The following is a 26,424-nucleotide window of genomic DNA, read 5'->3' as shown; positions in this document are numbered from 1 at the left end:
ATTTGAACACTTTTAAAATTTAAATTTAACCTTTACCCACGAAATAAGCAAAAATTGGTAACCCACAATAAAAAATGAATTTGGTGCATACACATAAACTTTGACCTGTTGTTCTTTTTAAAGCTTTGACTTGTATTCCTAGCAAAAAAAACAAAATAAAGTTTGCCAAAAATTGTAGACTATAGAAGTAGTAAAATACTTTGAAATGATAAACAGATACCAAAGTACGTAATTGTTGAGACTTAAATTGTCTCATACTGTTCTAACCCTATTTCTTTTCAACTTCTACAGAACTTTCAAATAAATGGCATGTTTCCAGCTTTTCCATTTAACTAAGCAAAGATGGGAATACACTGAAGCATTAAAATTTACTGACAAGATCACTTAAAAGATTAAATTCTTTAGAAATCCTGTTAAATTAGTCTATATGCTATCACTTGCATAAACAGGGTAACAAAGTGGTGATTTTCTCCTTTTGTAGTCAAGTCAAATAAATCTTGTTTCTTATCTTCCTTCAAGTTGATATCTCTTTCTTTATTTAGTAATAAAACTACAACGATGTCTAAAACACTGAAAGACACAGTTTAAACAAATCTTTTATGACTCTAGAGGACTGTTAGAACTGAATTGAACCCACAGAAATTTTAACATATGTAAATTTTGAAAATGTATACCCTTTGTGTATCGGTGTTTTCATTCCATTTTTTTTTTTATACTTCACCAATTCAGTCAACATTACATCAGCAAAATTCTTTCCAAAACTACAAACAACAAACCTTGTTTTATATGATATAACTGTGTCTACAGCTATACTAGGCTTTCTTGTGTTTTACAATACCACTACACGAAAGAATCACTTCAGATCATCCTTTTGAGACAACATTGAACCAGTGTTCAATCAGTCTTTACAACTGATTTTTTTTTTAAAGTTAAACTATTTTACCCATTACAGAATATTTGGTTTTGCAAGGTGTTATAACAAAATTTAAGGTTGATTTTAAAATCCTTTAGAGTACGATTTACATTTGTACTTTCAAAAGATGATATTATAGAAAATAGATCTATGGCATTAAAATTTACCTTTTATTTTTATTACCTTTTTTGGGGGGTGGGGGTGTAATGACAACCAGTTGCTCCCCTGCTTCTTTCCATACCTAAACAGTACAATCAAAATTTAGTATGTGACTATAAACTACTATTTATTGAGAACTCCTGGAAAGCTATAAGTTACAATACAGAGATAGAACATATGAGTCTTATCTTTTCTTTTCCTTCCTACATTTTATAATGACAAATTAAAGAGATACTTTTCACTGAGATATTGGTATATCATTAAGTAAAATGCATTAATAATGTCCAAAATCATCATTTTCCCTGTAAAAAATAAGCATGTCCGCATGTTAACTTGTTCTAATTGGAAGGATACAAGATCAAAACAGAATGAGCATTCTCTCCTATCCAATCTTTTTTTAATGGATGCTGTTATGTAATATAATTTGCTTGGAAATGAAGACTTCATTATTTAGATTTATCTTATGCAATTTGTATTGAAACATTAATTCTAAAATTAAAGAAGAATAAGTGCTATTGAGTTGATATTAATTGAGTATTCAAGGAACAATAAATAAAGTATTGATAAGAAAACACATAAATTAAATCTCTTAGTGCAGACTTCAAAATCTTTATGGACATTTAGTTCAATGATAAAGACATTACCAGGTCCAAGCAATTATTCACATTTTGGATTGAAGGCAAAAGTACAAAACTGTTTTACATAGAAAATTTCCCCTCTGCCTTGTAGCAAAAGCTACTAACACATATTTAACAGAATAGAGTGCTAGGAATGTCCAACAGGCTGTTTGACATATTTAACAGAAGAATTTTCAGGCCAGTCAAACATTTTTGACAGAATTAACTTTTAGAGTAGTGCAATAGGCTGAAGCACATATTTAACAAAATGGAGTTTCATGTTAGTCAAAAGGCTATTTGGCATATTTGACAGAATGGAATTTTGGGTAGTCCAATAGTCTGTGGCACATATTTGACAGAATAGAGTTTTGTGTAGTCCAATAGTCTGTGGCACATATTTGACAGAATAGAGTTTTGGGTAGTCCAATAGTCTGTGGCACATATTTGACAGAATGGAGTTTTGGAAAGTCCAATAGTCTGTGGCACATATTTGACAGATTGGAGTTTTTGGTAGTCCAATAGTCTGTGGCACATATTTGACAGATTGGAGTTTTGGGTAGTCCAGTAGTCTGTGGCACATATTTGACAGATTGGAGTATTGGGAAGTCCAATAGTCTGTGGCACATATTTGACAGATTGGAGTTTTTGGTAGTCCAATAGTCTGTGGCACACATTTGACAGAGCTAGGGTAGTCAAACAGACTGAATGGAGTTTCAGGGTAGTACAAGATGGTTGAGGCACATATTTGACAATTTGGAATGCTAGGGTAGTCATTATAAGAGTCATGGTTATATTTATGTATCACAGACAGGCAATATTTTGAGATGCTGTATATTTTTATTTGCTATGAGTACTTACCAAAAATCCCCTAGTCCAGGTTTAGAACTTGCTGATCTTTACTGTTTATGAAATTCCACTGAAATAAAACACTGAAAATGAATACATCATTATTTTAAAGTTAATTGCTTGAAGTCAGACAGATGCAACAGGTTAGAGAAATAATGGACTTCTAGTTTCTTTGATCCATGCATTAACATAGAAATATGATCTTCTATTTTCATCTCATAATGGACAAATTCAAGACATTATTTATAACATGTGTTAAGCTTTCTTAATTGATATTTAACAAGTGCTGATCACCTATTAATAGGAAGGAACTGACTTGTTATTATAAGATCTAAGTTGTCATTTACCTGAGGATAAAATTTACTGCAGAGTTCTGACTGGCAAAAAATGCACAGCAAACCTTGGAACATGTATGATAAAATTTGAAAATTTTTGTGAGGAGTGTATTTTTGATAATTTCATTTTTGTTCAGAAAAAATCTTGAAAACAAAAGGAGTAGGTCCGGTAAGGGCCGATTTTGGCCTCAATTTTCAAGTTCATCTGACGAAATATTTTAGACACTTTTTAAACACTTAAGTGTCTGTTTTAATTGATTTAATTAGTTTTGGTGAAAGATTTTAACTGATTAAGTTATCAAAAACGCTCCGATTTAAGCTTAGATATGAAAAATCTATCAAATTTGCCAAAAATCGTCACTTTTCAGATGGTTTTTGTCAAAAATGAAAGTGGCCGCATCCGTGTTCATCCTCAACCTTTATATATATGTATTATCGTCAAATACAACTTGCATTTCAATATTATGAATGAACACTAATGCGGCCACTTTCATTTTAGACAGAAACCGTCTAAAATTTTACTAAAATGCTAATTTTGTGAAGATTTCAGTAATTTAGCATGACTTTATGATGCTAGTACCCGATATATGTGCATTGTATTGTCAAAAACAGCCCATATTTATGTAGTAGAATCATTTTACTTTCCAATAAATAGCTTCATGATTACATTATCACAATTTTGTAAAACGGCTATATTTTGGGGCCAAATAGGGGTCTTACTGAACCTACTCCTTTCACATAAATTTGGTCTTTAGAAAAGATCAGAAAATGAAAATGCTAATAAATTGCAATTTTAATCTTCTTAAAAATAAACCACTCATTACTCTGACATATGCACTTAAACTTGTTTTGTTTGTTTTGTGGTGCTTGTTCTTCTGTTTTTGATTAATTTGTGTGGTTGCTTGTTTTGTTCCCAGTAATACGTCCTTGTCCTTTAGGCTCTGGAGGACATTAGACTCATTAGCAATCATAATACTTCTCCTTATTCAATATCATCAAGGATTTGTATAGTAATCACTATACAAATCCTTGATATCATGTACAGGATTTTGGAATAAATAAAGCATTAATTTTGATTAGTGTAACTGTTCTTTAAAATATAATATAAATTCAATTGTTTATGTAAAAAATACACCAAATTTAGTTGAGTAAAATTCAGTTATTGCTTATTGAATCTAAAATACAGATTTGACAACAATAACTTCACTGATCAATGAAATGAGGTCATGGTCAGGTGAACCCTTTCTATTGGGCACCTTGTTACACCATGCAAAGATCAAATACAAAAAAATATAGTATCCTATTGCCTATAATAAGTGAATTTTTTGCATGACAAAAAAAAACAACTGATAATTTGTTTCAAGTAGCCACTGAACCATGAAAATGAGGTCAAGGACAATAGACATGATATTACAGATAGAAACTTTGTAAAATAAGGTATCTGTACAAAAGGTATGAGGAATCTAAATCTTTTAAATATAAATTTTGTAGTAATAGTTAAGGCTACTGATGTCACAATATTAGCCCTATATCACACATTCTGCAACTGTCATTGACAGACGAGACAAAAATTAGCAATACTGTAAAAGATTGTTGTCATTTTCAAGTACTTTCTGCCTAAAAAACATATTGAGTTTATCATCTTCTTTAAAGATCTTTCAAACAATCAAATACAAAAATCTTAGAATTCTAAAAATTTGTCAAACCCTACCTACAAAACAGAAATTATAATCCAGAGGACAAAAATTAGTCTGTCAACAAGATCATGAGTGCAATCATCAGTTTAGCCCTTCAAGGCTTTCAAAAATATTTGTAACTTACCTTATGCTAATTTCATTTTATATTCAGAAATTATTTCTTAAAAATAAAAAAAAAAGAAATACAAAATTCCACAAATTAATTCCAGCTAATTCAGTTGTTGTAAAAATTCCTAATCAACAGAACCCCAAGAGGGAAGTATTTTTAAAAACACCTTCTATCCCTTAGCATAGATACTTTATTTAAGAATGTACTGTAAAAAGTTTGAACAATAGCAGTGAAACCTTTAGCTTAAGTGATAATTTATCAAGAGAGTAAGGTGACAAGCTTAATTAATCAATAAGATCTGCATAAGTAAGAGCCATCAACTGTCATGTTACTACTGTGTAAACCATGTTCTACACTTCGCTCTGTCACATATATTATAGATTGGTTCACTTTGATAGCAACAATATTACCCCTTTAAACTTTAAATCATTATACATATTAAAATGAAACGATATTGATGTTTAAATAAGATTAATAAAAAATCGGATGTGACATACAAAATGCCGATGTTAGGGAGCTACCAACAAATTTTGTAGTGTTGTGATAATATGATAGTAAATCCCAGGTAAAATCCAGGTAAATCTTGAGAGCCTTTGATGTTTTTTTTTAATAAAAGGTTACTGAGGAAGCTGTTGATATCTTGGAAGCTATAATCCATAAAATTAGCCATATTAAGTTTTTATTCAACATGCTGAACTAACAAACCACCATTTAAATTAATCTGATTTTGTTTCATTTTGAAAAAAAAATGTCAAATGTATCATTTTAATCTTTTTAAGTATTGCTTGTGGGACAAAAATCAGATATAAAAAATATTTGTCTATTATAGTTTTTGCATTAACGCTTCACCTTTACAAAGTTAGTTTGATATTTACAATAAGCATACATAATGCTGAGGGTATATAATTAACTATAAAACTGTAGGTTCTGTGAGCATAGCATACAAAATAAAATCACTTTCCTGCAGCATTTAAGATACAAAAGTGGGAAAGCAAAACAAGTGAATAAAGAAACTAACCAACTCCTCTCACCATATACATCCCAATTTAAAAAGTGGGGTGTTTAATTAAAAAAAAAACCTTTAGTGGGTAAGCTCACCTATCCACATAGAAAAAGAACTATATTAACAAGTCTCCCTCCTGACAAAATGGTCTCCTATTTTAAACATTTCTTATATCATCCTATCCTCTCCTAGTTCTAAACAATTAACATTTTTACACTTTTGGTAATAAGCTGAATTTTGTCTCTGAATAACCTTCTGACATCAAAGCAACAATCAGTTTTTAATCATGACCTCAAATTTTTTATTTGGGATGTAATATTTTATGTGAACTTGTGTGATTTTAAGTGATGGCAGATAAATTTGCATACAAGTGTAAGTGCATCTTTTTTTTAAAGCTTGCATCCCCCCAAACCAACCCTTCATATAACAAGAGTGCACACGCTGAAATGTCTCGCCTTCTTAACTTATCATTGATATTATGTTGATAGTTCTAAATATGAAGTAAAATTGAAAATGGAAATGGGGAATGTGCCAAAGAGACAACAACCCGACCATAAGGCAGACAACAGCAGAAGGTCACCAACAGGTCTTCAATGCAACGAGAAATTCCCGCACCCGGAGGCCCCTAAACAAATATATACTAGTTCAGTGATCATGAATGCCATACTGAACTCCAAATTGTACAAAAGAAACTAAAAGTTAAAATAATACAAGACTAACAAAGGCCAGAGGCTCCTGACTTGGGACAGGTGCAAAAATGCAGCGGGGTTAAACATGTTTGTGAAATCTCAACCCTCCCCTATACCTCTAACCAATGTAGTAAAGTAAACGCATAACAATACGCACATTAAAATGCAGTTCAAGAGAAGTCTGAGTCTGATGTCAGAAGATGTAACCAAAGACAATAATACATAAATAACATCAGACTACTAGCAGTTAACTGACATGCCAGCTCCAGACTTTACTAGCTTTACTATAACTATCACATAAACTTCACATGATCCATGAAAATGAGGTCAAGGTTATATAAACCAAACCAGAAATACATGTATACCTTACAATCATTCAATACACTAAATCTAGTTTCTAAGAAACAGACTTAAACAAGAAAACTAAACATTGACCAGTGAACCATGAAAATGAGGTGAAGGTCAAACGAACAATGCCAGGCAGACATGTACAGCTTACAATTCTTCCATACAACAAATATAGTTGATCTAATGCTTATAGTTTAAGAAAAACAGACCAAAACATAAAAACTAAACACTGAGCAATGAAGCTTAGAAATCAGGTCAAGGTCAAATAAAACCTTCAAGACTGACATGAACATCATAAAATATTTCCATACACCAAATATAGTTGACCTATTGCATATACATGTAGTATTAGAAAATAAGACCAAAACTCAAAAACTTAATTTTGACCACTGAACCAAGAAAATGATGTCAAGAATAGATGACGCCTGTCAGTTAGACATGTACACCTTACAATCATTCCATACACCAAATATAGTAGATCTACTGCATACTGTGCAGCATACAGTATAAGAAAAACAGACCAAAACACAAAAAACTTAACTATAACCAATGAACCATGAAAATGAGGTCAAGGTCAGATGACACCTGCCAGTTTGACATGTACACCTTATAGTCCTTCCATACACCGATTATACTAGACCTATTGCTTATAGTATCTGAGATATGGACTTGACCACCAAAACTTAACCTTGTTCACTGATCCATGAAATGAGGTCGAGGTCAAGTGAAAACTGTCTGACGGGCATGAGAACCTTGCAAGGTATGTACAAACTATATAAAGTTATCCTTTAACTCATAATAAAAGAGAAATTAACATTTAAAAAAATCTTAACTTTTTATTCAAGTAGTCCCTGAACCATGAAATGAGGTCAAGGACAACAAACATGTGACAGACGGAAACTTTGTAACTTGAGGCACCTATATACAGTATAAGTATGAAGCATCCAGGTCTTCCACCTTCTAAAATATAAAGCTTTTAAGAAGTTAAGCCGCTGCTGGATCACTATCCCTATTTCAAGCTTTCTGCGACAAAAGTCAAAATGGTCAGCCTTATCAAACTCATCTATGGTTTTATTGAGTTTCATAATCAGGTACATGTATTTATTTTATAATCTTAAATATCCAGTCCCTCTTCCACAAAAAATGTCCCCATTTCATCAAAATTTGAAAAGGATCTGACAAAAAAAGAATGAAGAATACCATGATTAGCCTATATCTTAATAATAACTGTTGACACTAGACAGGAAAAACTTTTTGGTATATGGTATAACTATGAATGCTGCTTCCATGTTGAGTTTACAATGGCTTTTGTCCTTTTTTTTTATTTAAGGAATAAGCCTTGATAAATTATTAGCACAATCACTACAGAACACCAACCAATTCAATATAATAACAATCAAAACTTCATTTTAATTTTTTTTTATTAAATAAGCAGATTTTAAACTAGTCCTATCAAGTTTGTTTTTATCCTACATTGAACCACATGATGCCCGACGTATAATCATATTAATACATGTAGATTAAATGAAGCAAAATATAAAACCTATTAACGAAATTAGCCGAGATATAACTATCACCTGTAGACATTAAAATATAACAATAAAGTGATTTTTACGATTGACTTTTATTACTTCCTAACCTATATTATACAGACTTCATGCCTCAAGCTTCTGTTTATAACCAACAAGAATCTGGAGATATTTAAAACTTTTTAAATATGAATATTTTTTTCAGAAGATAATCACTCAAACAAAGCTAATGACTTTGGTCCACATGTCTTTATTTAATTAAAAAGTCTCTCCGTTCAATATCCCATCATAAAACCCCTCCACTGGATATCAGAAAATTTTATTAATCATCTGTAGATCGATACTTTTTTACATTAAATCAAGCAATGCAACATTTATTTAATTCACAATCAATTCCAAACAAAGATATGACTTTCATTCTAAGCTATAGTTATTTAATGTGTTGATAACATCCCCAATATAATTGAAGTTTAACATTGCCTTTCATCCCACTAAACAGCACAAATTGTTGTCCATTTATGCCCTTATTTTATGCTGAATAAGAGTTCAACTGTCAACGTATATTTGTTCCGCTAAACAGAAGTTCCAATGGACACTTTGTTTTAAACATTGTCATAATATCTATTCCTGTTGGAACAAATATTCTATACCATTTATTCCGTTAGGAACATATACTCTAATATTTATTCCTGTGGAAGTAATATTCAAGAATATTTTTTCATTTTGGAACTTATATTATGAAGGAACTTCTATTCCGTGACACTTCTTCATAAAATTAAGCAAGAGTCACATTTTCTTCAACAACAAAAAAAAGGAGAATTAATCCGGAAATATCAATAGTCACTTGTTTATTGTTGAAGTTTTACTGTAAATGTAAAAATTATTGCACTTATCTTTTATATGATTATACATCAACCATCACTTAAACTTTTTCATCTTAAATCAAGTTAGTTTAACAAATTTTTTGTTGTTTAATCTTACTAATTCTACATTTTGTTGATTGATTGATGATTGTTTAATGTCACATCAGCAAAAACAGGTTATATCAAATCAATTCTACATTTTTGAAGTAAGCATACTTAATTTTAACCACCAAGGCAATTCAAACAAGCATAATAATCAGACTATTCATCTAGACCTAGGGCCCTTTTTACAAAAAATCTTAGGACTGAAATTGATCCTAATGTTATAATAAAATGTTCATGACTTAGGAGTATTATTGAGAGTTGCAGCTCTCTGTACTAAAACAAAAAATAACCAGCTTTTCATTAATTGATTTGAAGAAGGAAATCAGTGGCAGATCTTCAAGCTGCAGTGAGGTGACTTTGACAAACAGCAATTCAAGATGTTTACCTTTAGGGTTGTCAAGTTTGCTTTGAGCTATTTTGAGCATAATATCATCCAAAAAATATTATTTTCCTTGCTACATTTGGCATTTTATTTCACATTTATCATATTACACCCATCTTTCAAAAATCCTGGATCCCTTACTGGAAATAGTAATGATATAAAGAAAAAATATTTCAGGAAGATTATATAATTTTCAAGATGATTTTTGGGGAAAATAAATTTTGTCAAAAAACAGAAAATTTAAAATGATCAGGTGGTAGCTAACAATTTGTTAAAGTGCAGTATGGTTTAATTTTTAGCTGTTTGGAAATATCAAAATAATTGTTTTTTCATACAAATAAAATAATGAATCATCGCTTTCAAGCCCAACAAAGAACTGAAAGAGAATACGGTAAAATATACCTTACATCGAATCAGCAAAGCAAAATTTCCATAAAATCTATTGAAATTTATTGATGCATAAACCAAATTGCATTATTTCCTCTATAACGGCATCAATGTGCAGGAGACAACACCCCAAGTTTGTCGATTTGTTCAACAGCACAACAGGACAGCAAGGCACAGAAGTTGAGATTTAATATTTAATTACAAACATAAAATACTTTCTAATAATGTAATCAATAGGTTTTCTAAATGACATAAAAAGCTTTAACTTTCAGAAATTATAAATAACACATTTACAAAAGCAATGTGATATTCAGCCATTTCAAGCTTCAGAGAGAAATAGAAATGCTTAGAATTCAGTCAACACAAGAAGCTGATTAACCTAAATAGTATAAACACTGTTCAACAGATGGAACATTTATTCATTTTTTTAAAAATTATACTTGATTTATTAAATATTTTATTAATTTGTACTTTATCAAGTGGAATTCTATAGAAACCATCATTAAACCTCATTAACTAATTGTGGTGTTTGCTTATGTACAGTGGCAAATATTTCATGCATTTTCAGGACAACTTAATTATGAAAATTGAATTTTGAGCAATTAGAAAAAATAACACCACTTCAGTAAATAAAATACATTTTCCTTTCATCCACCAAATAGTTTTCAAATTCTTCTCCTAAAATGTAAATATGATTTTGTTGTTGAATTCCAGTAGTCCAGAATTAAGATGGTGATGCTCATTGTGTTTAAAAGCAATCAGCAATGTCTCTGTTTTGATGAGTTTGTTCTTTTAGTAGCAGCATTCATTATGTGGGCTGTTTTTTTGTGGCTATAATCAGTTGTGTGGTAGTAATTTTGGTTTCAATGTTCCAAATACAAGTTACTGAATTTTTATCTTAAGAGCAGGATATGCTGTTATATATTGAAATGCGAGATACATGTACCTGTGTTCACCTTCTACACTGGAGCACCTCTATCTACAAATTGTCTAGCCAATTTCTAAAAAGAAAAGATTTTATTTATGATTATTTCATTTTAAGTGCAAGTGGTAAATTTTTCAATTAAAGTATTTAGCTATGTGATCCTCCTACAGAAAGAACTCCTGGAGTAAGACATGCTTTTTAAATGCAAGAACTCATAATTCATAGATATAAAATGACAGCCTAATCATAAAACCTTCATTTCATTTCTTGAAAAACATATCTCAAATTTTTATCTGAAAGATGAATAATGGCACATGAAGACATAACAGACAAAAAAATACCCAGTTTAATGTTTAATTTTGGCAAAGATTGTTCCTCGACAGTTGTTAGGCAATGAATCAACCTAAACAGACATGGGATTGAAAATTGGTTAAGCAGAACCTTACAAAATTCACAAAATTTAAATTTCTTTTCAATCTGCAAAGAGCTTTTTATCACCTGTGTAACAGCTCTCAGCAGACTAAAAGAATGAAGCAAAATTACTTAAAAACTGTCAAAAATTGATTAGAAATCTAATAATTTATCCCCAAAGAGGCAAGTTTATCTGTTCACCATACAGATTTTTCATCTTCAAACAGTTTTAGCTTCATGGAGTTAGGGTAGTACATCTTGTCTGATAATAGCTTAATAATTTGAATGATAATTTCTACAGTTATCACCATACAACATACAAATTGCAAGAAAAACTGATAAAATGCACATAAAGATTAAATTTTCAATATTTTGCAATTACAATGCATTATGTTATGTTATGTGTTGGAGTGCACTTAATATTGGCAATTATTTCAGACATGTTAAAAAAAATCAGTCAAAGGGAAATAACTCCAAATCTTATTAAACAATGGAAAGATTTTTAACCTACAAAATGACAAAAGAAAAAGGCAAAATTCATCTTAAAGTAAAAACTATTATTCTAATTTACTGATCAATCTGCACATGGTTGATACAATAAAGCTTAATATTACTTTTTGATGAATCGTCATTCATAGAATAATGTTGGTTTTTTTTTTCTTTTTTTCAAGTATTGACAAAAACCTTTTCAAAAATTTAATAACTTTTTGCTGTATTTAAATCAGCAAATGATTATAACTCTGGTATTCTCAACACAGAAATATGATGGGAATTTTTTATGAGACTGCATCCTATCAAAGAAATAAGACAAGACAATTCTTTTATGATGGTCCCTTTAAGGCCTTTAAAAATGAGTTCATGAACTAAGATCAGAAGGAAAAGTTAAAGTTCATGATCATACCCTTAAAATTTATGCTTCAATTTACCATACTAAAAATAAAGGCTCCTAAAGGCTGTGCATAAAGTAAATATCCCTATCAGATATAAAGCAACATTGTTTTTTTTATTCAAATCATTATCAGAATGTGGTTTGATCACTTTTCTAATGAACTAGTGCTGGAAAGAGTAAAATTTGTTTACAGACATAATCAACATCTTAGCATCTTTGCTAGCAAAGGGTTACAATTCACTCCCTCCAGAGGTAAGGAAGATGACATCTTAGAATACATAATAAATATGAGTGCCAAAAACAAATATGATATTATGGTTTTATCACTTCTACATTTGTACATACAAAAAGAATTGCCTGTTTCTTTGAAGACAATAATGTGAACATATTGTTAATTACTTTAGACTTTCATCATCTTATAATGGACCAGGCAGAAAAGATAACAGGAATTTTGAGATGCATGTATCAGGAGTAAAATAATTCAAATCTTTTGCTTTGAACAGGAATTTTAATTTCAGTCTCATATGATCATCACAGGAATTTTGAGACAAAAGAGTTTGAGATAATATAAGTCAACTGTTACATGATGAACAAGACCATATTAATAGTATAACTATATTTGCAATCTTAAAGTCCATATATCTGAATAAACTCGCACAGAAGTATATACCTGTATCCTGAATATAGAAATTTTAGCAACGAAATAATTTTTTTTTAGCGATAGACACTATTATCAAATCTGTAATAAAATTTAGCCCAGTAAACTATGTTTATTCTTAAAAGTAACAATACCTTTTAGTTCATGGAAGAAATAATTGATATCAATTAAAGAAAAAATATCTACCTATAATCTTTTTCATCTCTTCCTATTCAACCTCTGATGTTATAAGTTTAACTTTTCAGTCTATATTTTACTGTGTATAACAAGTCTATCCTGATGTATAAAAAAGAAAACAATCAAATAAATAAATTAAACAAATAAACAAAAAACATAATTTGCCATTGTAGTGCATCTAACAAACATAATATATTACAGACATCGTAATAATCAACATACACTTAAAAGATATGAACATTTCTATTTAGCTTCAAGGTAATTTTAACTTATTTTGAAGATTTTGTAAACTTAAAAAAATCATTAATAATATTTACCATAAATATCTGTCTCTGATCAATCTGCTATACTTTCTTTGACTGAAATCATTGTAGCTCGTCAAATTATCCAAATCTTGTAAACTTTCTCCACATTGTTAAACCTCTTTTCTATAATAGAGAGATTTAACACAGGATTAGAATCAATTTGTAGCATCAACAACTTCTTCATGTGAACAATATAATCTGACGAGGGAAAGGCAACAAGGCGGGAGTCATATTATGCTTGACCACTTTTTTTGTAGGACAGGTGACCCACAGAATCATTAACTTCTAATCATTAATTTTCTACATCAGGGCTTCTATTGTTGTCACCAAAACATGACCTGTTAGTTTATCTGCTATTAGACAGTTATAGCAATTTGATTTACTAATTTGGATAAAGGTGAATTGTCGACAGGTGTCTTGTCTAGATCCATTGAACTACGGAAATGATGTGAGCACTTTTAAAGGATAGTTATTAAAAAGGTGTTTTTTTTAAAGCTTTATGTGAATTCCTTCGGTCGAATTCAGACAATATATAGCAGTTATTCAACAAACAATACTGCATAGGTTTGACATAGCCAAATGAAAAAATGAAAAATGGTTGTCAGACCCATTTATATTCCTTAAGTCAAGACACATGTGAAGAAAGTTATGAAATGTTTTGTTATTGTTGTTTGTACTTTCCTCTCCTTTTATTTTTTGCCATGGTGTGCCCTGTTTTTATTGGATTTATGTTATTTTAAATGCAGCTTGGTCATTATCTTCTTTATTAAAAAACTAGAGGCTCTAAAGAGCCTGTGTCGCTCACCTTGGTCTATGTGAATATTGAACAAAGGACGCAGATGGATTCATGACAAAATTGTGTTTTGGTGATGGTGATGTGTTTGTACTGAACATTCTTGCTGCTTACAATTATCTCTATCTATAATGAACTTGGCCCAGTAGTTTCAGTGAAAAATGTTAGTAAAAAGTTACAAATTTTATGAAAATTGTTAAAAATTGACTATAAAGGACCATTACCATTTTGGTCATGTTGACTTATTTTTTAGGTCTTACTTTGCTGTAAATAATGGCTGTTTAAAGTTTATCTCTATCTATAATAATATTCAAGATAATAACCAAAAACAGTAAAATTTCCTTAGAATTACCAATTCAAGGGGCAGCAACCCAACAATGGGTTATCGGATTCATCTGAAAATTTCAGGGCAGATAGATCCTGACTTGATAAACAATTTAACCCCGTCAGATTTGCTCTAAATGCTTTGGTTTTTGAGTTATAAGCCAAAAACTGAATTTTACCACTATGTTCTATTTTTAGCCGTGGCGGCCATCTTGATTGGATGGCCAGGTCACCGGACACATTTTTTAAACTAGATACCCCAAAGATGATTGTGGCCAAGTGGATTAATTTGGCCCAGTAGTTTCAGAGGAGAAGATTTTTGTAAAAGATAACTAAGATTTACGAAAAATGGTTAAAAATCGACTATAAAGGGCAATAACTCACGCAATTACAGACGACGACGGTGACAGACGACGGATGCAAAGTGATGAGAAAAGCTCACTTGGCCTTTCAGGCAAAAACAAAAACAAAAACAAAAACTTCACTCTTATTAACTAAAATCTCAAATATTATACATATACTGAGCCAAAAAAGTTTAGCAACACTGTTTTTCTAATTAGCTCACCTGGCCCGAAGGGCCAAGTGAGCTTTTCCCATCACTTTGCGTCCGGCGTCCGTCGTCGTCGTCCGTCGTCTGTCGTCCGTCGTCGTCCGTCGTCGTTAACTTTTACAAAAATCTTCTCCTCTGAAACTACTGGGCCAAATTGAACCAAACTTGGCCACAATCATCATTGGGGTATCTAGTTTAAAAAATGTGTGGCGTGACCCGGTCAACCAACCAAGATGGCCGCCACGGCTAAAAATAGAACATAGGGGTAAAATGCAGTTTTTGGCTTATAACTCAAAAACCAAAGCATTTAGAGGAAATCTGACATGGGGTAAATATGTTTATCAGGTCAAGATCTATCTGCCCTGAAATTTTCAGATGAATCGGTCAACCCGTTGTTGGGTTGCTGCCCCTGAATTGGTCATTTTGAGGAAATTTTGCTGTTTTTGGTTATTATCTTGAATATTATTATAGATAGAGATAAACTGTAAACAGCAATAATGTTCAGCAAAGTTAGATTTACAAATAAGTCAACATGACCGAAATGGTCAGTTGACCCCTTTAGGAGTTATTGCCCTTTATAGTCAATTTTTAACCATTTTTCATAAATCTAAGTAATCTTTTACAAAAATCTTCTCCTCTGAAACTACTGGGCCAAATTAATCCAAACTTGGCCACAATCATCTTTGGGGTATCTAGTTAAAAAAATGTGTGGCGTGACCCGGTCAACCAACCAAGATGGCCGCCACGGCTAAAAATAGAACATAGGGGTAAAATGCAGTTTTTGGCTTATAACTCAAAAACCAAAGCATTTAGAGGAAATCTGATGTGGGGTAAAAATGTTTATCAGGTCAAGATCTATCTGCCCTGAAATTTTCAGATGAATCGGTCAACCTGTTGTTGGGTTGCTGCCCCTGAATTGGTAATTTTGAGGAAATTTTGCCGTTTTTGGTTATTATCTTGAATATTATTATAGATAGAGATAAACTGTAATCAGCAATAATGTTCAGCAAAGTTAGATTTACAAAAAAGTCAACATGACCGGAATGGTCAGTTGACCCCTTTAGGAGTTATTGCCCTTTATAGTCAATTTTTAACCATTTTTCGTAAATCTTAGTTATCTTTTACAAAAATCTTCTCCTCTGAAACTACTGGGCCAAATTAATTCAAACTTAACCACAATCATCTTTGAGGTACCTTGTTTGAAAAATGTGTCCGATGACCTGGCCATCCAACCAAGATGGCCACCACGGCTAAAAATAGAACAGGGGTAAAATGTAGTTTTTTGCTTATAACTCTGAAACCAAATCATTTAGAGGAAATCTGACAAGGAGTTAAATTGTTAATCAAGTCAATATATATCTGCCCTGAAATATTCAAATGAATTGGACAACCGGTTGTTGGGTTGCTGCCCTCCAATTGGTAATTTTTAAAGAAATTTTGCTGTTTTTGGTTATTATCTTGAATACTATTATAGATAGCGATAAACTGTAAACAGCGATAATGTTCATCAAAGTAAGATCTACAAATAAGTCCACATGACCTAAATGGTCAATTGACCCCTTAAGGAGTTATTGCCCTTTATAGTCAATTTTTAACAATTTTCATTAATTTGGTAAATTTATGTAAATTTTTACCAAATATTTTTCTCTGTTACTAATGGGCAAAGTTCATTATAGATATAATTGTAAGAAGCAAGAATGTTCAGTAAAGTAAGAACTTCAAACACATCACCATCACCAAAATACAATTTTGTCATGAATCCATTTGTGACTCCTTTGTTTAATATGCACATAGACCAAGGTGAGCGACACAGGCTCTTTAGAGCCTCTAGTTTTTTTTATTGTTGTTTATGGAAAACCATTAATTAAACATCATTGATATAATCCTTAGTTTTACCTGTAATTTAAAACAGTCGTACTTTTTTCCTGGTGATTGATTTTGCACCATTTCAGCTTTGCACGTGTAATTGATGTTTTACCTTCTGTACCTGTACTTTTAAAACGATATTAAAAATTTCTTTTTCACTTACGTTCAAAAACACACCATTGGTAAAAAAAACACATACACCTTTGCAAAAATTGCATGGAGCGTCAACCAGGCCTCCCCGAAAATGACTGTCAGAAAGCTCTTGGAATGGTTGATGCCAGAATGAGTGTTGCTGACATCGTGGCTCGATTTAATGTGCATAAGGCAACAGTTTAGAGACCAACAAACAGATATCGACAAATTGCAACTGCACAGGATAGGTCGATATCTTTAAGACAAAAAAAAAAACTATCGTCAAGGGAGGAGCGCTACCTTCGCTTCACATCAACACTTGACAAGTTTTTTCCAGCCACAAGAGTAGTGCATTGACTAAGGGCAGCTGCTGGTGTGCCTGCCAATCCTTCATTGGTGCACTTGGGGCATGGCTGAGAAATTGATTTGGAATAACACTATACTCATTTCTGCATTTTCCCATGCTCCATACAAAGAAAATCATAATGAATGTGAGTGATAAACATTCATGTTGCTTCAGACATGTCATAATTCCATTTTGTTATTATTAAAATTATATGTTGTTATGATTTTGTAATAAAATAAAATTTCACATTTTTGTTGCTAAACTTTAGTGGCTCATCATAGAACCAATTCATACGCTTGTAAAAAAAAATTCCGACAAAATTTACCCTTATTAGCAAAAGTTGAAACCTTGCAGAATCCACAATGTTATGAGTGGAAATTCCTTAATATGGTCAATTCCTGTAATAGCAATCAATATAAAGACAAAACATTTTTTTTTCTAAATTTTATGAAACATATTAAGAAAGAAAGTGTAGCTACATCTAGCTTGTTTCAGTTTTAACACATTCATGATGGAGGACATATTTTAAATGATCTTTCCTACATTTATATTTATTGATGAAAGTTCTTATCAATCCAAAAGCAAAATTGAAACCTTGGATAGAGTTGAGTTATCTCCCTTTATATTAACCTTCTAAATGTAGCTGACAAAGTAGTCTATGAATGTGATAGTAGAAAAATATTTTATATAATTTAAACAAAATATATGTTTACCCATCATCTATTTATAAAGAATATTCTCATATTAACTTTGCCTGCATCTGAAAAGTATATAAATAAGTTTGTTGCTGTACATTATATTTGTTTTTTCGTTCATAGTTTTGTACATAAACAGGCAGTAAGTTTTTTCATTTGAATTTCTATACATTTGTCATATCAGGCCTTTATAGCTGACCATGCAGTATAGATTTAGCTCATGTATGGTGACCTATAGTTGTTAATTTCTGTGTCATTTTGGTCTCTTGTGGAGAGCTGTCTCATTGGCGATCATACCACATCTTCTTTTTTACATGCTATGTCATTTCGTCTCTGGTGAAGAGTTGTCTCATTGGCAATCATACCATGTCATCTTATTTTTTTCAGACAACTTTTTTTAAAAGTGCTTCAACAGTGAAAATACAGGCTACTTGAGATCTTTTTGATAATATATGTAGAACTAGAATTATAACCATAAGCATATATAATTATTGTCTTTATCTGCCTGCCATATTTTGTTGGGTTTTTTCTAACGATTTTTACATCTTAATGGAGCATTCCAAATTCTCACAAATAACATGTTATTCTGATTTCTGAACAGTATGATTGTAAGGATCAGACAATAATAATAAAATTTGTAACCAATTAAACCCATCCAGAGCTCAATTGCTAGCACGGCACCTACCTCATATTAGAATTAAGCCCTCAATCAAGAACATGGTTCAGATATCTATAAATTATATGACGACAGCATTGGGATGGGGTGTGACTGAATTATTTGAAAAGACTTTGACCTTTGAAAATTAGAGTCATGAACCTGCTAATATAATAACTATCAAAAGTTTTAAAGAAAATCCACAGCCTTTCCCTTTGCATACTTGTATTTGACAATTCAGCACTCAATAGAGACTACATGACTGCTAACAATTGTTTCACTTAGACAAGTTTTGAATTACAGATAGCTCAAAAGAAGAACAAAAGTGCATGTCTTAGGGTGCACCCGACTTTTAAGACTCAGCACATGTTTTTTGCATCGTTAAAGTTGTAAAGAATATTTGTTTTAATAAAAAACAGAAGCATAACACGTACAAATAAGTGAATAGTATATGTGTAAAATTTCATAACGAAAATCTCTGTAATAGAGTTAGTGGATTTTCTCGAGGAATTTCTATATAAAAAATGTAGGTTTGATTTGGCACACAATTCCCATTGATTAGAACAATTGGCTGTAAGTGAAACTAGATTCTGATAGTCGACATAGTTAAAACACCATTCAGGCATGAATTCGACAACTTTAAAAATCTGGGGCTGTTGGAAGAGCAAATTAACGTTCACATTTTCTAAACGGAAATATCTTTATTAAAGTTAAAGCCATGTCGGAAAAGAGATGATTCAATTACGGATATGACAGTCGGCGTGTGTTACTATATTTTGTATGGGTGTATGACATAATGTTAAGGCATTTGTCAGTTCCTAGAGCTGCCATAACGAACTTATGTCTTATGTTATTTTATTAAACTGGTTTCTGTTCTGTAAACGTCTGTGCATGTATGTACCTCCGTTTACCTCGGAGAACCGTCCACTTATGATAACTTATCGGATGAGCAATTGACATTTTCTTTAAATATCGAAAATTAATAGAAGATATCTTTTAATTTACAATAAAATATATATAAATGAAAAATAAAACTGTAATCAAAGAGAAAGAATATGGTGTCAGTGGTCTTGTTGGGTCCATCAATCCATAACCGTCACAAATTCAGTATAGGGCCAGGCCTATGCAAACCAAATCCAAATGGGCAAACAATCTTGAAAGGAAGTTCAGTTCTATAAAAAAAAAAAAAAAGAAGATGTAGTGTAATTGCCAATCGCTTCACAAGAGACCAAATGACATAGAAATTAACAGTATAATTAACAGAGGCGGATTTATGGGGGCTTGGTGTCCGCCTCCCCTTTAGTGGGAACAGTTTGTTTTATTATTTAGGGAATCACTGAATTATCACTGGGGCGGGCCCCACCTTAGGCAGTCAGTGGGCTCCCCCCTTATGAAAATTTTGGATCCACCACTTCTTCAACATGTCAACGGGCAGTCTTCTGAAATTAGAGAGTTGTCTTATTTGATAAATTGCACTCATACAACAACATCTTCTTATTCCTATTAATAAAAACATTACATCTAGTCTTGATTTATTTCTTTGCTTGAAATTAGAAATAAATAAGTGATAAAACCAAATAAAAAATTCAAGCTGATGAATTGCCCTGGGACCAGGTGTGTTACTTCTTATCTATTTAATCAATCTTTTGTTATCTAATTAGTCCCAGATTGTCCATGTTATCACCCTAAACACGCAAATTATACGCAATAATTACCTGCAAATAAGACTATACAAGGTAACAAACGCAATTTCATTTATTATTTATAATTCTATAAGTTTTCTACCGATTTGCTACTAGTTACCATTTTTAGTCTGAATGAAACAATGGCCGGTGGAAGATTAACTATATGTATTTTATTTTTTATGTTAACTTATTGTAATGGTCAAATTTACAAGTTTTCGAGAAATGAAACTTTTTCACATCCGAGGAAGAAACTTAATGGCCATATTATCTCGGAATTTACTACAAAACATTTAGTTACTCAGTGCGCCATGGAATGCTTTCAAAACAAAAGGTGTGCGTCTTTTAATTTCGACCAAGAAGACCATGTGTGTCAGCTGAACGATGCAACGCATCTAGACTATCCCGGCGATTTTGATAATGATAATTCTGAATTTGACTATCATCTTCGAGGAGCATTTTCTATAGACCCTGTAAGTAACGGCCATTAATATCGTATTCAATGGTTTATTTCTTTATACAGAATGAGATGTTTGTTTTCCTCCAATGCAGACGTATCGTATCGCACGTCATTTTTTTTACATTTTAGATTTTCTGACCTTATATCAAAAGAATTGATGGACGGGACCTTTGGAGATAGAAGGGAATTTTGTGATCATCATCTTTATCTTTTCGATAAGGTGCCAAAAACAAGATTCAAAATTCAGAATAAAAACTTTGTAATTGAAGATGTGACTATGAAAGTGTTTTATTAACGTAATGCAAAAATTTCTTGAAAATAGTTAACAAAATGGTTACTGATGTACCTAAATATTGCTTAAGTCCTTGTTACGCCCAAATGTTTACTCAATAGTTTTGGGCAGCCACATGTTGCCTCATTGAACAATTGTAACAGCCTCATGTTGACTCAATTGTTGTTACGGTCACATGTTGACTCAATTGTTGTTACGGTCACATGTTGACTCAATACTGAGTTGTAACGACTACAACATGCTAACTATCACTCGATAGTTGTATCGGCCACATGTTGTCCTAATAGTTGTTACAATCCAATGTTGCCTCGATAGTTGTTTCGGTCACATTTGGCCTCAATAGTTGTTACGGCCACATAGTTGTATCAGCCACAAGATGACTCAATAGTTGTTAAAGACACACGCTGACCCCAGTGGCGGATCCAGAAATTTTCATAAGTGGGGGCCCACTGACTGACCTAAGAGGGGGCCCGCTCCAGTCACGCTTCAGTGATTCCCCTAAATCCGCCTCTGGAGCCAATAGTTGTTTACGGCTTCGTGTTGCCTCAATAGTTGTTACGGCCACGTGCTGGCTCACTAGTTGTTACTGCCAGATATTGCATCAATACTTGTTACGGCAACATGTTGAATCAATTGTTGTTACAGCCACATGCTGCCTCAATAGTTTAACATTACGGCCACATACTGGCTCAATAGTTGCTACGGCCACATGCTGCCTCGATAGTTGTTTTAGCCACATGTTGCTTCAATATAGTTGTTACGGCCAGATGTTGAATCAATTGTTGTTACAGCCACATATTGGCTCAATAGTTGTTACGGCCACATGCTGCTTTAATAGTTGTTACGGCCACATGCTGCCTCAATAGTTGTTACGGCCATATGTTGAATCAATAGTTGTTACAGCCACATGCTGCCTCAATAGTTGTTACGGCCACATACTGGCTCAATAGTTGTTACGGCTACATGTTGCCTCGGTGTTTGTTTCGGCCCCATGTTGCTCAAATAGTTGTTACGGCCATATGTTGAATCAATAGTTGTTGACAGCCACATGCTGCCTCAATAGTTGTTACGGCCGCATGCTGTCTCAATAGTTGTTCAGCCACATGCTGACTCAATAGTTGTTACGGCCACATGCTGCCTCAATAGTTGTTACGACCCCATGTTGATTCAATAGTTGTTATGGCCACACTTTGACTCAATAAGTTACGACCCGACTGTCATGTTGACTCGATAGTTTTTATGGCTATTACTGGCTTTGAATTTAGTCTGAGTCTATTGATTTCTTTCATATGATATTAAACAACATGCATTTGACATTCTGAAATGATCGGATTTTTTTTTTATCTGACTGAGGTCTTTGGTCGTTAAAGAAAACATCCCGACCAAGACTAAACAGGGCTGCAATTTTGGTCTTCAAATCTGAAAACTCATTGTCAAGCAGATAAAGCAACTGCATTATCATTTGCTCCCACGTTCACATTTATCCTCGAATGTGCTACTTTTATTTAAGTAATTACTGTAATAATTGTTCTGTCTATGAAGGAATAACATCAAATATCGGAACAATAGGGGTAGGGTAACCCCAGCATAGTATCAGTAAGCCGATTATGTACTTGTCAAAATAATATATTCAATTCTGCATGGTGACTATATTTAGGTAAAAAGTGTTAGACCGAAACCTATGTGCAATTTGTAACTGCTTTACATGCAGTACATACTATTAAAGGAGAGGCAACAAAGGAGGGGTCAATTTCATTTCTATGTTCAATGGTATGTGTTGACAGAAAATCTGATATTTGATATAACAGAAGTCCACTTTACTTGTCTTTTTTTCTTCTTTGATTGTAAATTAGAAGGCCAGTCAGTATACTGTTTCTCTATTCCTCTAATTATTTTACTTTTCAATCGAAAAATTTGCTGTGTGAGCCTGAGATACAGTTTTATTTGCAAAACTCTTCTCAGGCAGGAATCTGCATGATCCCATCCTGTGTTATTTAATTACAAGGCGACGCGTGAGATGGACTCAGTGGGCAAAAGGCACAGGCCCTTGTTTCTATTCATAGGAAGGTCGACTATACGATAGAAACAAGTGCCTGTGGCAAAAGGGCACTGAAGTATAATCACACTCTATAAATGTATCTCTCTGTTGATATAATTGTTATCATCATAAATTTAATTATCAATATTAATTTTAATAAATTAGATTAGGAGTGTCTTGGTCCTTGTGTAACAGTAAATTTGGTCCGGTAGGAAAATTTGTCCGCCGGACATTTTCCCCTAGGTAATCAAGTCCATGGCCATAATTTTACTAGGAATAAAAGTCCTAGGACAAATTCTCCTAGGAAAATAAGTCCATACCCAGTAAAATAAGTCTGGCATTTATTTTCCTAGGAAAATTTGTCTTAATACATGTTTTTCTAGTAAAATTATGATCATCGACTTGTTTACCTAGAAAAAAATGTCTGTTACCAAATTACATTCTGGAAGCAAACGAAAATGAACACTTTTTACCAGATAAATGGATAAATACAATACAATAGATTGACTATGAATAAATACAACTTTTAACAAAATGCATTTTAATTATCAGCTGCAAATTTATATACATATATAGGTTTATTTGAAGTCAGAAAATACATGTAGATATTTTACCGGTATTCATAAATACTGGAATCACGTCTTTTTCTTTTCCTTTCTTTTAATTTTGAATCTAAATACATAACTCTTTAAAAATATCAAAACAACACTTAAAAATAACAAACATGGACGTTTCTACCTAGGAATAATAAGAACATGGACATGATTTCCTAGAAATATTAGTCTGGGAAAAAAAAAAGTTCTTCATAATATCAATACACAATATTAAAACAATATTAAAACAACACAAGCCATGTTAATTAACCTTTAAACATAATTGATATGGGTGTCTTCATCTAGGAATAATAATGACATTAACATGATTTCCTAGGAAAATTAGTCTGGTGACATAAATTTAAAAAATATTAATACATAACTCTAAAACAATATTAATATATCCTTTATGTAAATAAACCTTTGAAATTAAATAATATGGATGTTTTTATCTAGGAATAATTATAGCATTGACATGATTTCCTAGGAAAATTTGTCTGGGTACATATTTTTTTCATATATTTTTACATAACTCTTTAACAAAATCAAAATACATGAAAAGGTACTGGAAAAAGTTAAGTTGGTTAAAAATAACCTTTAATTCAAATTATAAAAATCATAGACGTTTTTTGCCCTATTAATATTAATACCACGGACATGATTTCCTAGGAAAGTTAGTCTGGTTACTTACATTTTATCAAAAATATAAAAACACAACTCTTAAAAAAATGTTCAATTATGTAAATGAATTATATGTTTCAGATTTAAAAAAAAAAAAGGACATGGACATTTTTACCTAGGATTATTAATGACATGGACTTAAATTCCTAGGTAAATTAGTCTGGGGACAAAATTTACTAACATCAGACTATATTTACTAGTAAAATTTGTAACCATGGACATTTTATACTAGGAATATGGGTCCGCCCGGACATATTTTACAAGGACAAATTTATCGCTTACACTTGCAGTGTTCTACCGCCAATGCGCGTACTCAAACCTTTTCGGGCACACCAGACGTTTTCCCGGATGTCTTCCCGTTGTTGACTTTTCTGTTTAGAAAAATGATTTCCGGTTGAATTTTTACACACACAAAAAGTTATTTCAGATTTCAGATACTGTTAACTAAGTATAGATTAATTAAACACATTGGCAGAACAACAAAATAGATACCATTTCTTCAAGAAAAATATTTAAGAAAAAAATTACTCCAGGTATAACCTACTAAAATATGAGGCAGGACCTGTCAGGGCCACAGGTATTTGGGGCATGGACCCCCCTTTTTTGGACCTCACTAAGAACTTCTTTTTTCACTTGGGGCTCGTATGGATAGTAAAAAAGTTATTGCAATCGACTAGCAATGGATTGTTGAGACTTGATATATGTTCATACATTGTAGAAAATTGAAAAATAAATAAAAAAACACCAAACAATTTCTTTTTAAGTGAGGTCCAAAAAAGGGGGGTCCATGCCCCAAATACCTGTGGAATTTTCTACATCAATTTTTTTTTTTGAAGTAATAATGTGCAATATTGACAATATGTACACCAAGAACTTGAATCTATTTTATAAACAACACAAGTTTACAGTTTTAACAGTGTTATCATGATACGTGATATGCGTCATTTTCTGGATTTTTTATCGAAAGTGAACCGTTTCATAACACATATTTTTAAATAAAACTTAACTATTCACATTTATTTAGGGGCTCAATTGAGCAGAGGGAGTTCCCTTTAAATTGTGAATCTTTTATGATATCGGGAATTCGTTACCGGCTGAATCAGCTGTTTTAACCGCTTCTCCCGATCGTACGAGAACATTATGGTCCATGCCTTAGTAGCTAAACACCCCCATTCGTTGTAGCAGGGAATTTCTATACTAAGTATATACTAGACTGTATTTAAAGTCCCTGTGTTTAGTTATATACATGTCTGTTGAGCTTTTAACAATATTGAAATTCATGGTCCTCGATAAAAAATTATCTTGCCAGTGGCGGACCCCGAACTTTTCCTAAGGGGGGGCCCCCGCTCCAGTCATGCTTCAATGATTCCCTATATAATCAACCAAATTTTTCCCACGAAAGGGGTGGGGGCGGGCCCCACAGAATTCCCCCCCCCCCCCTCAGCTTGGTTTTGCATAAAAATTGTTTCCAGGTTCAAGCAATACTGATGTCTCTTAGAGTAAGGAAATCGAAGGAAAACGGGTCATTTCTAGCTATTTTACTGAGAGAAAAAAAAATAAAAAATCGGCGGCCCCCAAACCCCTGCCTCCCCTGAATTAGAACCCTAGTTACGGCCCTGCCTGTGAAAGGGGGCGAAGTCTGTAATTTTTTTTTTTTAATTGCATATTTTAAGTTCTAAATCTGTTTAAAAAAGAAACAGAAATACCGTAACGCTTCCGATTTTGGTTCTGTTGTTAAGGATTTTAGTTGTGACGTTATTTTAGTTATGACGTCATATTCAATGTAAACAAAGAAACGCTATCATCTGGGTTGAGTTCAATATCGTAGCAGCTACGTAGTGGCTACGTAGCTGCTATCAATATCTATGTAACAACTTGTCTATAGCTACACGTTCAATAGTCAAAATTACGTAGCTGCTACGATATTAAACGCGGCCCAGGTATTCTCATAAAAAAAATAATTAGAAATG

General features: G+C 32.4%; 1 protein-coding gene across 7 annotated transcripts in view; it reads right to left on the bottom strand.

The window, feature by feature from the left end:
* The window catches only part of LOC139525523 (inactive tyrosine-protein kinase transmembrane receptor ROR1-like), a 170,093-nt gene extending 150,705 nt beyond the window's left edge, over positions 1 to 19,388 (bottom strand). For 4 of the 7 annotated variants that reach the window (XM_071320922.1, XM_071321004.1, XM_071321012.1 and 1 more), the window contains exons 1-6: positions 18,739 to 19,388; positions 18,072 to 18,118; positions 13,360 to 13,470; positions 13,052 to 13,141; positions 10,929 to 10,983; positions 2,548 to 2,605 (exon numbers count right to left, since the gene is read on the bottom strand). The gene's annotated coding sequence lies outside the window, so the exon portion shown is untranslated. Of the gene's footprint in view, positions 1 to 2,547; positions 2,619 to 10,928; positions 10,984 to 13,051; positions 13,142 to 13,359; positions 13,471 to 17,683; positions 17,757 to 18,071; positions 18,119 to 18,738 lie in introns of all 7 variants that reach the window. The other 3 variants (XM_071320948.1, XM_071320939.1, XM_071320930.1) reach the window with 3 other exon arrangements.
* Between the last annotated feature and the right edge of the window lie 7,036 nt (positions 19,389 to 26,424).

The sequence above is a fragment of the Mytilus edulis genome, chromosome 1, assembly GCF_963676685.1.
Source record: "Mytilus edulis chromosome 1, xbMytEdul2.2, whole genome shotgun sequence".
Classification (NCBI taxonomy): Eukaryota; Metazoa; Mollusca; class Bivalvia; order Mytilida; family Mytilidae; genus Mytilus; species Mytilus edulis.
The sequence above is the reverse complement of the archived record's forward strand: the minus strand, read 5'-3'. Positions and strand labels throughout refer to the sequence as shown.